The sequence below is a fragment of the Scyliorhinus torazame genome, chromosome 13 (genome assembly GCF_047496885.1).
Source record: "Scyliorhinus torazame isolate Kashiwa2021f chromosome 13, sScyTor2.1, whole genome shotgun sequence".
In the NCBI taxonomy this organism is placed as follows: domain Eukaryota; kingdom Metazoa; phylum Chordata; class Chondrichthyes; order Carcharhiniformes; family Scyliorhinidae; genus Scyliorhinus; species Scyliorhinus torazame.
Window position 1 is genome coordinate 108652555 of NC_092719.1, and position 14774 is coordinate 108667328.

The 14774-nt window shown below is 49.2% G+C and overlaps 1 protein-coding gene across 1 annotated transcript in view; it reads left to right on the plus strand.

The window, feature by feature from the left end:
• Positions 1-14774, plus strand: part of grm2a (glutamate receptor, metabotropic 2a) — a 528341-nt gene that overhangs the window by 317042 nt on the left and 196525 nt on the right. The window lies entirely within an intron of this gene.

Here is a 14774-nt window from a genome sequence, read left to right on the forward strand (position 1 = left end):
ATGGAGACACTGGGAGTGATTGATGGAGATACATGGAGCGTCTGATGGAATCACTGGGAGTGTTTGATGGTGACACCGAGAGTGTTTGATGGAGGCACTGGGAGTGTTTGATGGAGACACTGGGAGTGTTTCATGGTGACACCGAGAGTGTTTGATGGAGGCACTGGGAGTGTTTGATGGAGACACTGGGTGTATTTGATGGAGACACTGGGAGTGTTTGATGGATATACTGGGAGTGTTTGATGGAGACACTGGGAGTGTTTGATGGAGACACTCGGAGTGTTTGATGGAGACACTGGGAGTTTTTCATGGAAATACTGCGAGTGTTTCATGACGACTCTGGGAGTGTTTGATGGAGACACTGGGTGTATTTGATGGAGACACTGGGAGTGTTTCACGGAGACACCGAGAGTGTTTGATGGAGACACTGGGAGTGTTTGATGGAGACACTGGGAGTGTTTGATGGAGACACTCGGAGTGTTTGATGGAGACACTGGGAGTTTTTCATGGAAATACTGCGAGTGTTTCATGACGACTCTGGGAGTGTTTGATGGAGACACTGCGTGTATTTGATGGAGACACTGGGAGTGTTTCATGGTGACACTGGGAGTTTTTGATGGAGACACTGGGAGTGTTCGATGGAGACACTGGGAGTTTTTGATGGAGACACTGGGAGTGTTCGATGGAGATGCTGGGAGTTTTTGATGGAGACACTGGGAGTGTTCGATGGAGACGCTGGGTATTTTTGATCGAGACATTGGGAGTGTTTGATGGAGACACTGGGAGTGATTGATGGAGACACTGGAAGCGTCTGATGGAGGCACTGGGAATGTTTGATGAAGACACTGGGAGCGTTTGATGGAGACACTGGGAGTGTTTGATGGAGGCACTGGGAGTGATTGCTCGAGACACTGGGAGTGTTTGATGGAGACACTGGGAGCGTTTGATGGAGACACTGGGAGTGATTGATGGAGATACATGGAGCGTCTGATGGAATCACTGGGAGTGTTTGATGGTGACACCGAGAGTGTTTGATGGAGGCACTGGGAGTGTTTGATGGAGACACTGGGAGTGTTTCATGGTGACACTGGGAGCTTTTGATGGAGACACTGGGAGTATTTGATGGAGACACTGGGCGTGTTTGATGGAGACACTGGGAGTGATTTATGGAGATACTTGGAGCGTCTGAAGGAATCACTGGGAGTGCTTGATGAAGACACTGGGAGTGTTTGTTGGAGACACTGGGTGTATTTGATGGAGACACTGGGAGTGTTTGATGGATATACTGGGAGTGTTTGATGGAGACACTCGGAGTGTTTGATGGAGACACTGGGAGTTTTTCATGGAAATACTGCGAGTGTTTCATGATGACTCTGGGAGTGTTTGATGGAGACACTGGGTGTATTTGATGGAGACACTGGGAGTATTTGATGGTGACACCGAGAGTGTTTGATGGAGAAACTGGGAGTGTTTGACGAAGACACTGGGAGTTTTTGATGAAGAAACTTGGAGTGTTTGATGCAGACACTGCGTTTGTTTGATGATGACACTGGGAGTGTTTGATGGAAATACAGGGAGTGTTTGATGGAGACACTAGGAGTATTTCACGGAGACACTGGGAGTATTTGTTAGAGAAACTCGGAGTGTTTGATGGAGACACGGGGAGTATTTGATGGAGAAACTCGGAGTGTTTGATGGAGACACTGGGAGTGATTGATGGAGACACTGGGAGTGTTTGATGGAGACACTGGGAGTGTTTGATGGAGACACTGGGAGTGTTTGATGGAGACACTGGGAGTGTTTGATGAAGACACGGGAGTGTTTGATGGAGACACTGGGAGTGTTTGATGGAGACACTGGGAGTGTTTGATGATGACACGGGAGTGTTTGATGGAGACACTGGGAGTGTTTGATGGAGACACTGGGAGTTTTTGATGGACACACTGGGAGTGTTTGATGGTGATACTGGGAGTGTTTGATGGTGACACCGAGAGTGTTTGATGGAGGCACTGGGAGTTTTTGATGGAGACACTGGGAGTGTTTCATGGTGACACTGGGAGTTTTTGATGGAGACACTGGGAGTGTTCGATGGAGACGCTGGGATTTTTTGATCGAGACATTGGGAGTGTTTGATGGAGACACTGGGAGTGATTGATGGAGACACTGGAAGCGTCTGATGGAGGCACTGGGAATGTTTGATGAAGACACTGGGAGCGTTTGATGGAGACACTGGGAGTGTTTGATGGAGACACTGGGAGTGATTGATGGAGACACTGGGAGCGTTTGATGGAGACACTGGGAGTGTTTGACGGAGACACTGGGAGTGATTGATGGAGACACTGGGAGTGTTTGATGGAGACACTGGGAGTGTTTGATGGAGACACTGGGCGTGTTTGATGGAGACACTGGGAGTGATTGATGGAGCTACTTGGAGCGTCTGATGGAATCACCGGGAGTGCTTGATGAAGACACTGGGAGTGTTTGATGAAGACACGGGAGTGTTTGATGGAGACACTGGGAGTGTTTGATGGAGACACTGGGAGTGTTTGATGATGACACGGGAGTGTTTGATGGAGACACTGGGAGTGTTTGATGGAGACACTGGGAGTTTTTGATGGACACACTGGGAGTGTTTGATGGTGATACTGGGAGTGTTTGATGGTGACACCGAGAGTGTTTGATGGAGGCACTGGGAGTTTTTGATGGAGACACTGGGAGTGTTTCATGGTGACACTGGGAGTTTTTGATGGAGACACTGGGAGTGTTCGATGGAGACGCTGGGATTTTTTGATCGAGACATTGGGAGTGTTTGATGGAGACACTGGGAGTGATTGATGGAGACACTGGAAGCGTCTGATGGAGGCACTGGGAATGTTTGATGAAGACACTGGGAGCGTTTGATGGAGACACTGGGAGTGTTTGATGGAGACACTGGGAGTGATTGATGGAGACACTGGGAGCGTTTGATGGAGACACTGGGAGTGTTTGACGGAGACACTGGGAGTGATTGATGGAGATACTGGGAGTGTTTGATGGAGACACTGGGAGTGTTTGATGGAGACACTGGGCGTGTTTGATGGAGACACTGGGAGTGATTGATGGAGCTACTTGGAGCGTCTGATGGAATCACCGGGAGTGTTTGATGAAGACATTGGGAGTGTTTGATGAAGACACTGGGAGTGTTTCATGGAGACACTGGGAGATTTTGATGGAGACACTGGGAGTTTTTGATGGAGACACTGGGAGTTTTTGATGGAGATACTGGGAGTGTTTGATGGAGACACTAGGAGCGTTTGATGGAGACACTGTGAGTGATTGATGGAGACTCTGGGAGTGTTTGATGGAGACACTGGGAGTGATTGATGGAGACACTGGGAGTGTTTGATGGAGACACTGGGAGTGTTTGATGGAGACACTGGTCGTGACTGATGGAGACACTGGGTGTGTTTGATGGAGACACTGGGAGTGTTTGATGGAGACACTGGGAGTGATTGATGGAGATACACGGAGCGTCTGATGGAATCACTGGGAGTGTTTGATGGTGACACCGAGAGTGTTTGATGGAGGCACTGGGAGTGTTTGATGGAGACACTGGGAGTGTTTCATGGTGACACCGAGAGTGTTTGATGGAGGCACTGGGAGTGTTTGATGGAGACACTGGGTGTATTTGATGGAGACACTGGGAGTGTTTGATGGATATACTGGGAGTGTTTGATGGAGACACTGGGAGTGTTTGATGGAGACACTCGGAGTGTTTGATGGAGACACTGGGAGTTTTTCATGGAAATACTGCGAGTGTTTCATGACGACTCTGGGAGTGTTTGATGGAGACACTGGGTGTATTTGATGGAGACACTGGGAGTGTTTCATGGTGACACTGGGAGTTTTTGATGGAGACACTGGGAGTTTTCGATGGAGACACTGGGAGTTTTTGATGGAGACACTGGGAGTGTTCGATGGAGACGCTGGGTATTTTTGATCGAGACATTGGGAGTGTTTGATGGAGACTCTGGGAGTGATTGATGGAGACACTGGAAGCGTCTGATGGAGGCACTGGGAATGTTTGATGAAGACACTGGGAGCGTTTGATGGAGACACTGGGAGTGTTTGATGGAGACACTGGGAGTGTTTGATGATGACACGGGAGTGTTTGATGGAGACACTGGGAGTGTTTGATGGAGACACTGGGAGTTTTTGATGGACACACTGGGAGTGTTTGATGGTGATACTGGGAGTGTTTGATGGTGACACCGAGAGTGTTTGATGGAGGCACTGGGAGTTTTTGATGGAGACACTGGGAGTGTTTCATGGTGACACTGGGAGTTTTTGATGGAGACACTGGGAGTGTTCGATGGAGACGCTGGGATTTTTTGATCGAGACATTGGGAGTGTTTGATGGAGACACTGGGAGTGATTGATGGAGACACTGGAAGCGTCTGATGGAGGCACTGGGAATGTTTGATGAAGACACTGGGAGCGTTTGATGGAGACACTGGGAGTGTTTGATGGAGACACTGGGGGTGATTGATGGAGACACTGGGAGCGTTTGATGGAGACACTGGGAGTGTTTGACGGAGACACTGGGAGTGATTGATGGAGACACTGGGAGTGTTTGATGGAGACACTGGGAGTGTTTGATGGAGACACTGGGCGTGTTTGATGGAGACACTGGGAGTGATTGATGGAGCTACTTGGAGCGTCTGATGGAATCACCGGGAGTGCTTGATGAAGACACTGGGAGTGTTTGATGAAGACACGGGAGTGTTTGATGGAGACACTGGGAGTGTTTGATGGAGACACTGGGAGTGTTTGATGATGACATGGGAGTGTTTGACGGAGACACTGGGAGTGATTGATGGAGATACTGGGAGTGTTTGACGGAGACACTGGGAGTGTTTGATGGAGACACTGGGCGTGTTTGATGGAGACACTGGGAGTGTTTCATGGTGACACCGAGAGTGTTTGATGGAGGCACTGGGAGTGTTTGATGGAGACACTGGGTGTATTTGATGGAGACACTGGGAGTGTTTGATGGATATACTGGGAGTGTTTGATGGAGACACTGGGAGTGTTTGATGGAGACACTCGGAGTGTTTGATGGAGACACTGGGAGTTTTTCATGGAAATACTGCGAGTGTTTCATGACGACTCTGGGAGTGTTTGATGGAGACACTGGGTGTATTTGATGGAGACACTGGGAGTGTTTCACGGAGACACCGAGAGTGTTTGATGGAGACACTGGGAGTGTTTGATGGAGACACTGGGAGTGTTTGATGGAGACACTCGGAGTGTTTGATGGAGACACTGGGAGTTTTTCATGGAAATACTGCGAGTGTTTCATGACGACTCTGGGAGTGTTTGATGGAGACACTGCGTGTATTTGATGGAGACACTGGGAGTGTTTCATGGTGACACTGGGAGTTTTTGATGGAGACACTGGGAGTGTTCGATGGAGACACTGGGAGTTTTTGATGGAGACACTGGGAGTGTTCGATGGAGATGCTGGGAGTTTTTGATGGAGACACTGGGAGTGTTCGATGGAGACGCTGGGTATTTTTGATCGAGACATTGGGAGTGTTTGATGGAGACACTGGGAGTGATTGATGGAGACACTGGAAGCGTCTGATTGAGGCACTGGGAATGTTTGATGAAGACACTGGGAGCGTTTGATGGAGACACTGGGAGTGTTTGATGGAGGCACTGGGAGTGATTGCTCGAGACACTGGGAGTGTTTGATGGAGACACTGGGAGCGTTTGATGGAGACACTGGGAGTGATTGATGGAGATACATGGAGCGTCTGATGGAATCACTGGGAGTGTTTGATGGTGACACCGAGAGTGTTTGATGGAGGCACTGGGAGTGTTTGATGGAGACACTGGGAGTGTTTCATGGTGACACTGGGAGCTTTTGATGGAGACACTGGGAGTATTTGATGGAGACACTGGGCGTGTTTGATGGAGACACTGGGAGTGATTTATGGAGATACTTGGAGCGTCTGAAGGAATCACTGGGAGTGCTTGATGAAGACACTGGGAGTGTTTGTTGGAGACACTGGGTGTATTTGATGGAGACACTGGGAGTGTTTGATGGATATACTGGGAGTGTTTGATGGAGACACTCGGAGTGTTTGATGGAGACACTGGGAGTTTTTCATGGAAATACTGCGAGTGTTTCATGATGACTCTGGGAGTGTTTGATGGAGACACTGGGTGTATTTGATGGAGACACTGGGAGTATTTGATGGTGACACCGAGAGTGTTTGATGGAGAAACTGGGAGTGTTTGACGAAGACACTGGGAGTTTTTGATGAAGAAACTTGGAGTGTTTGATGCAGACACTGCGTGTGTTTGATGATGACACTGGGAGTGTTTGATGGAAATACAGGGAGTGTTTGATGGAGACACTAGGAGTATTTCACGGAGACACTGGGAGTATTTGTTAGAGAAACTCGGAGTGTTTGATGGAGACACGGGGAGTATTTGATGGAGAAACTCGGAGTGTTTGATGGAGACACTGGGAGTGATTGATGGAGACACTGGGAGTGTTTGATGGAGACACTGGGAGTGTTTGATGGAGACACTGGGAGTGTTTGATGGAGACACTGGGAGTGTTTGATGAAGACACGGGAGTGTTTGATGGAGACACTGGGAGTGTTTGATGGAGACACTGGGAGTGTTTGATGATGACACGGGAGTGTTTGATGGAGACACTGGGAGTGTTTGATGGAGACACTGGGAGTTTTTGATGGACACACTGGGAGTGTTTGATGGTGATACTGGGAGTGTTTGATGGTGACACCGAGAGTGTTTGATGGAGGCACTGGGAGTTTTTGATGGAGACACTGGGAGTGTTTCATGGTGACACTGGGAGTTTTTGATGGAGACACTGGGAGTGTTCGATGGAGACGCTGGGATTTTTTGATCGAGACATTGGGAGTGTTTGATGGAGACACTGGGAGTGATTGATGGAGACACTGGAAGCGTCTGATGGAGGCACTGGGAATGTTTGATGAAGACACTGGGAGCGTTTGATGGAGACACTGGGAGTGTTTGATGGAGACACTGGGAGTGATTGATGGAGACACTGGGAGCGTTTGATGGAGACACTGGGAGTGTTTGACGGAGACACTGGGAGTGATTGATGGAGACACTGGGAGTGTTTGATGGAGACACTGGGAGTGTTTGATGGAGACACTGGGCGTGTTTGATGGAGACACTGGGAGTGATTGATGGAGCTACTTGGAGCGTCTGATGGAATCACCGGGAGTGCTTGATGAAGACACTGGGAGTGTTTGATGGAGACACTGGGAGTGTTTGATGGAGACACTGGGAGTGTTTGATGATGACACGGGAGTGTTTGATGGAGACACTGGGAGTGTTTGATGGAGACACTGGGAGTTTTTGATGGACACACTGGGAGTGTTTGATGGTGATACTGGGAGTGTTTGATGGTGACACCGAGAGTGTTTGATGGAGGCACTGGGAGTTTTTGATGGAGACACTGGGAGTGTTTCATGGTGACACTGGGAGTTTTTGATGGAGACACTGGGAGTGTTCGATGGAGACGCTGGGATTTTTTGATCGAGACATTGGGAGTGTTTGATGGAGACACTGGGAGTGATTGATGGAGACACTGGAAGCGTCTGATGGAGGCACTGGGAATGTTTGATGAAGACACTGGGAGCGTTTGATGGAGACACTGGGAGTGTTTGATGGAGACACTGGGAGTGATTGATGGAGACACTGGGAGCGTTTGATGGAGACACTGGGAGTGTTTGACGGAGACACTGGGAGTGATTGATGGAGATACTGGGAGTGTTTGATGGAGACACTGGGAGTGTTTGATGGAGACACTGGGCGTGTTTGATGGAGACACTGGGAGTGATTGATGGAGCTACTTGGAGCGTCTGATGGAATCACCGGGAGTGTTTGATGAAGACATTGGGAGTGTTTGATGAAGACACTGGGAGTGTTTCATGGAGACACTGGGAGATTTTGATGGAGACACTGGGAGTTTTTGATGGAGACACTGGGAGTTTTTGATGGAGATACTGGGAGTGTTTGATGGAGACACTAGGAGCGTTTGATGGAGACACTGTGAGTGATTGATGGAGACTCTGGGAGTGTTTGATGGAGACACTGGGAGTGATTGATGGAGACACTGGGAGTGTTTGATGGAGACACTGGGAGTGTTTGATGGAGACACTGGTCGTGACTGATGGAGACACTGGGTGTGTTTGATGGAGACACTGGGAGTGTTTGATGGAGACACTGGGAGTGATTGATGGAGATACACGGAGCGTCTGATGGAATCACTGGGAGTGTTTGATGGTGACACCGAGAGTGTTTGATGGAGGCACTGGGAGTGTTTGATGGAGACACTGGGAGTGTTTCATGGTGACACCGAGAGTGTTTGATGGAGGCACTGGGAGTGTTTGATGGAGACACTGGGTGTATTTGATGGAGACACTGGGAGTGTTTGATGGATATACTGGGAGTGTTTGATGGAGACACTGGGAGTGTTTGATGGAGACACTCGGAGTGTTTGATGGAGACACTGGGAGTTTTTCATGGAAATACTGCGAGTGTTTCATGACGACTCTGGGAGTGTTTGATGGAGACACTGGGTGTATTTGATGGAGACACTGGGAGTGTTTCATGGTGACACTGGGAGTTTTTGATGGAGACACTGGGAGTGTTCGATGGAGACACTGGGAGTTTTTGATGGAGACACTGGGAGTGTTCGATGGAGACGCTGGGTATTTTTGATCGAGACATTGGGAGTGTTTGATGGAGACTCTGGGAGTGATTGATGGAGACACTGGAAGCGTCTGATGGAGGCACTGGGAATGTTTGATGAAGACACTGGGAGCGTTTGATGGAGACACTGGGAGTGTTTGATGGAGACACTGGGAGTGTTTGATGATGACACGGGAGTGTTTGATGGAGACACTGGGAGTGTTTGATGGAGACACTGGGAGTTTTTGATGGACACACTGGGAGTGTTTGATGGTGATACTGGGAGTGTTTGATGGTGACACCGAGAGTGTTTGATGGAGGCACTGGGAGTTTTTGATGGAGACACTGGGAGTGTTTCATGGTGACACTGGGAGTTTTTGATGGAGACACTGGGAGTGTTCGATGGAGACGCTGGGATTTTTTGATCGAGACATTGGGAGTGTTTGATGGAGACACTGGGAGTGATTGATGGAGACACTGGAAGCGTCTGATGGAGGCACTGGGAATGTTTGATGAAGACACTGGGAGCGTTTGATGGAGACACTGGGAGTGTTTGATGGAGACACTGGTAGTGATTGATGGAGACACTGGGAGCGTTTGATGGAGACACTGGGAGTGTTTGACGGAGACACTGGGAGTGATTGATGGAGACACTGGGAGTGTTTGATGGAGACACTGGGAGTGTTTGATGGAGACACTGGGCGTGTTTGATGGAGACACTGGGAGTGATTGATGGAGCTACTTGGAGCGTCTGATGGAATCACCGGGAGTGCTTGATGAAGACACTGGGAGTGTTTGATGAAGACACGGGAGTGTTTGATGGAGACACTGGGAGTGTTTGATGGAGACACTCGGAGTGTTTGATGATGACACGGGAGTGTTTGACGGAGACACTGGGAGTGATTGATGGAGATACTGGGAGTGTTTGATGGAGACACTGGGAGTGTTTGATGGAGACACTGGGCGTGTTTGATGGAGACACTGGGAGTGATTGATGGAGCTACTTGGAGCGTCTGATGGAATCACCGGGAGTGTTTGATGAAGACATTGGGAGTGTTTGATGAAGACACTGGGAGTGTTTCATGGAGACACTGGGAGTTTTTGATGGAGACACTGGGAGTTTTTGATGGAGACACTGGGAGTTTTTGATGGAGATACTGGGAGTGTTTGATGGAGACACTAGGAGCGTTTGATGGAGACACTGGGAGTGATTGATGGAGACTCTGGGAGTGTTTGATGGAGACACTGGGAGTGATTGATGGAGACACTGGGAGTGTTTGATGGAGACACTGGGAGTGTTTGATGGAGACACTGGTCGTGACTGATGGAGACACTGGGTGTGTTTGATGGAGACACTGGGAGTGTTTGATGGAGACACTGGGAGTGATTGATGGAGATACACGGAGCGTCTGATGGAACCACTGGGAGTGTTTGATGGTGACACCGAGAGTGTTTGATGGAGGCACTGGGAGTGTTTGATGGAGACACTGGGAGTGTTTCATGGTGACACCGAGAGTGTTTGATGGAGGCACTGGGAGTGTTTGATGGAGACACTGGGTGTATTTGATGGAGACACTGGGAGTGTTTGATGGATATACTGGGAGTGTTTGATGGAGACACTGGGAGTGTTTGATGGAGACACTCGGAGTGTTTGATGGAGACACTGGGAGTTTTTCATGGAAATACTGCGAGTGTTTCATGACGACTCTGGGAGTGTTTGATGGAGACACTGGGTGTATTTGATGGAGACACTGGGAGTGTTTCATGGTGACACTGGGAGTTTTTGATGGAGACACTGGGAGTGTTCGATGGAGACACTGGGAGTTTTTGATGGAGACACTGGGAGTGTTCGATGGAGACGCTGGGTATTTTTGATCGAGACATTGGGAGTGTTTGATGGAGACTCTGGGAGTGATTGATGGAGACACTGGAAGCGTCTGATGGAGGCACTGGGAATGTTTGATGAAGACACTGGGAGCGTTTGATGGAGACACTGGGAGTGTTTGATGGAGACACTGGGAGTGTTTGATGGAGACACTGGGAGTTTTTGATGGACACACTGGGAGTGTTTGATGGTGATACTGGGAGTGTTTGATGGTGACACCGAGAGTGTTTGATGGAGGCACTGGGAGTTTTTGATGGAGACACTGGGAGTGTTTCATGGTGACACTGGGAGTTTTTGATGGAGACACTGGGAGTGTTCGATGGAGACGCTGGGATTTTTTGATCGAGACATTGGGAGTGTTTGATGGAGACACTGGGAGTGATTGATGGAGACACTGGAAGCGTCTGATGGAGGCACTGGGAATGTTTGATGAAGACACTGGGAGCGTTTGATGGAGACACTGGGAGTGTTTGATGGAGACACTGGGAGTGATTGATGGAGACACTGGGAGCGTTTGATGGAGACACTGGGAGTGTTTGACGGAGACACTGGGAGTGATTGATGGAGACACTGGGAGTGTTTGATGGAGACACTGGGAGTGTTTGATGGAGACACTGGGCGTGTTTGATGGAGACACTGGGAGTGATTGATGGAGCTACTTGGAGCGTCTGATGGAATCACCGGGAGTTCTTGATGAAGACACTGGGAGTGTTTGATGAAGACACGGGAGTGTTTGATGGAGACACTGGGAGTGTTTGATGGAGACACTGGGAGTGTTTGATGATGACACGGGAGTGATTGATGGAGACACTGGGAGTGTTTGATGGAGACACTGGGAGTGTTTGATGGAGACACTGGGAGTGATTGATAGAGACACTGGGCGGTTTTGATGGAGGCACTGGGAATGTTTGATGAAGACACTGGGAGCGTTTGATGGAGACACTGGGAGTGTTTGATGGAGGCACTGGGAGTGATTGCTGGAGACACTGGGAGTGTTTGATGGAGACACTGGGAGCGTTTGATGGAGACACTGGGAGTGATTGATGGAGACACTGGGAGTTTTTGATGGAGACACTGGGAGTGATTGATGGAGACACTGGGAGTGTTTGATGGAGGCACTGGGAATGTTTGATGAAGACACTGGGATCGTTTGATGGAGACACTGGGCGTGTTTGATGGAGACACTGGGAGTGATTGATGGAGATACATGGAGCGTCTGATGGAATCACTGGGAGTGTTTGATGGAGACACCGAGAGTGTTTGATGGAGACACTGGGAGTGTTTCATGGTGACACCGAGAGTGTTTGATGGAGGCACTGGGAGTGTTTGATGGAGACACTGGGCGTGTTTGATGGAGACACTGGGAGTGTTTGATGGAGACACTGGGAGTGTTTGATGGAGGCACTGGGAGTGTTTGATGGAGACACGGGGAGTGTTTCATGGTGACACCGAGAGTGTTTGATGGAGGCACTGGGAGTGTTTGATGGAGACACTGGGTGTATTTGATGGAGACACTGGGAGTGTTTGATGGATATACTGGGAGTGTTTGATGGAGACACTGGGAGTGTTTGATGGAGACACTCGGAGTGTTTGATGGAGACACTGGGAGTTTTTCATGGAAATACTGCGAGTGTTTCATGACGACTCTGGGAGTGTTTGATGGAGACACTGGGTGTATTTGATGAAGACACTGGGAGTGTTTCATGGTGACACTGGGAGTTTTTGATGGAGACACTGGGAGTGTTCGATGGAGACACTGGGAGTTTTTGATGGAGACACTGGGCGTGTTTGATGGAGACACTGGGAGTGATTGATGGAGCTACTTGGAGCGTCTGATGGAATCACTGGGAGTGTTTGATGAAGACACTGGGAGTGTTTGATGGGGACACTGGGTGTATTTGATGGAGACACTGGGAGTTTTTGAAGGTGACACCGAGAGTGTTTGATGGAGACACTGGGAGTGTTTGATGGATATACTGGGACGTTTTGATGGAGACACTGGGAGTGTTTGATGGATATACTGGGAGTGTTTGATGGCGACACTGGGATTGTTTGATGGAGACACTGGGAGTGTCTGATGGAGACACTGGGTGTATTTGATGGAGACACTGGGAGTTTTTGATGGTGACACCGAGAGTGTTTGATGCAGAAACTGGGAGTGTTTGACGAAGACACTGGGATTTTTGATGAAGACACTGGGAGTGTTTGATGCAGACACTGCGTGTGTTTGATGATGACACTGGGAGTGTTTGATGGAGACACTGGGAGTGTTTGATGAAGACATTGGGAGTGTTTGATGAAGACACTGGGAGTGTTTGATGGAGACACTGGGAGTTTTTGATGGAGACACTGGGAGTTTTTGATGGAGACACTGGGAGTTTTTGATGGAGATACTGGGAGTGTTTGATGGAGACACTAGGAGCGTTTGATGGAGACACTGGGAGTGATTGATGGAGACACTGGGAGTGTTTGATGGAGACACTGGGAGTGATTGATGGAGACACTGGGAGTGTTTGATGGAGACACTGGGAGTGTTTGATGGAGACACTGGGCGTGACTGATGGAGACACTGGGTCTGTTTGATGGAGACACTGGGAGTGTTTGATGGAGACACTGGGCGTGTTTGATGGAGACACTGGGAGTGATTGATGGAGATACATGGAGCGTCTGATGGAATCACTGGGAGTGTTTGATGGTGACACCGAGAGTGTTTGATGGAGGCACTGGGAGTGTTTGATGGAGACACTGGGAGTGTTTCATGGTGACACCGAGAGTGTTTGATGGAGGCACTGGGAGTGTTTGATGGAGACACTGGGTGTATTTGATGGAGACACTGGGAGTGTTTGATGGATATACTGGGAGTGTTTGATGGAGACACTGGGAGTGTTTGATGGAGACACTCGGAGTGTTTGATGGAGACACTGGGAGTTTTTCATGGAAATACTGCGAGTGTTTCATGACGACTCTGGGAGTGTTTGATGGAGACACTGCGTGTATTTGATGGAGACACTGGGAGTGTTTCATGGTGACACTGGGAGTTTTTGATGGAGACACTGGGAGTGTTCGATGGAGACACTGGGAGTTTTTGATGGAGACACTGGGAGTGTTCGATGGAGACGCTGGGTATTTTTGATCGAGACATTGGGAGTGTTTGATGGAGACACTGGGAGTGATTGATGGAGACACTGGAAGCGTCTGATGGAGGCACTGGGAATGTTTGATGAAGACACTGGGAGCGTTTGATGGAGACACTGGGAGTGTTTGATGGAGGCACTGGGAGTGATTGCTGGAGACACTGGGAGTGTTTGATGGAGACACTGGGAGCGTTTGATGGAGACACTGGGAGTGATTGATGGAGACACTGGGAGTTTTTGATGGAGACACTGGGAGTGATTGATGGAGACACTGGGAGTGTTTGATGGAGGCACTGGGAATGTTTGATGAAGACACTGGGAGCGTTTGATGGAGACACTGGGCGTGTTTGATGGAGACACTGGGAGTGATTGATGGAGATACATGGAGCGTCTGATGGAATCACTGGGAGTGTTTGATGGTGACACCGAGAGTGTTTGATGGAGGCACTGGGAGTGTTTGATGGAGACACTGGGAGTGTTTCATGGTGACACCGAGAGTGTTTGATGGAGGCACTGGGAGTGTTTGATGGAGACACTGGGCGTGTTTGATGGAGACACTGGGAGTGTTTGATGGAGACACTGGGAGTGTTTGATGGAGGCACTGGGAGTGTTTGATGGAGACACTGGGAGTGTTTCATGGTGACACCGAGAGTGTTTGATGGAGACACTGGGTGTATTTGATGGAGACACTGGGAGTGTTTGATGGATATACTGGGAGTGTTTGATGGAGACACTGGGAGTGTTTGATGGAGACACTCGGAGTGTTTGATGGAGACACTGGGTGTATTTGATGAAGAAACTGGGAGTGTTTCATGGTGACACTGGGAGTTTTTGATGGAGACTCTGGGAGTGTTCGATGGAGACACTGGGAGTTTTTGATGGAGACACTGGGCGTGTTTGATGGAGACACTGGGAGTGATTGATGGAGCTACTTGGAGCGTCTGATGGAATCACCGGGAGTGCTTGATGAAGACACTGGGAGTGTTTGATGGGGACACTGGGCGTATTTGATGGAG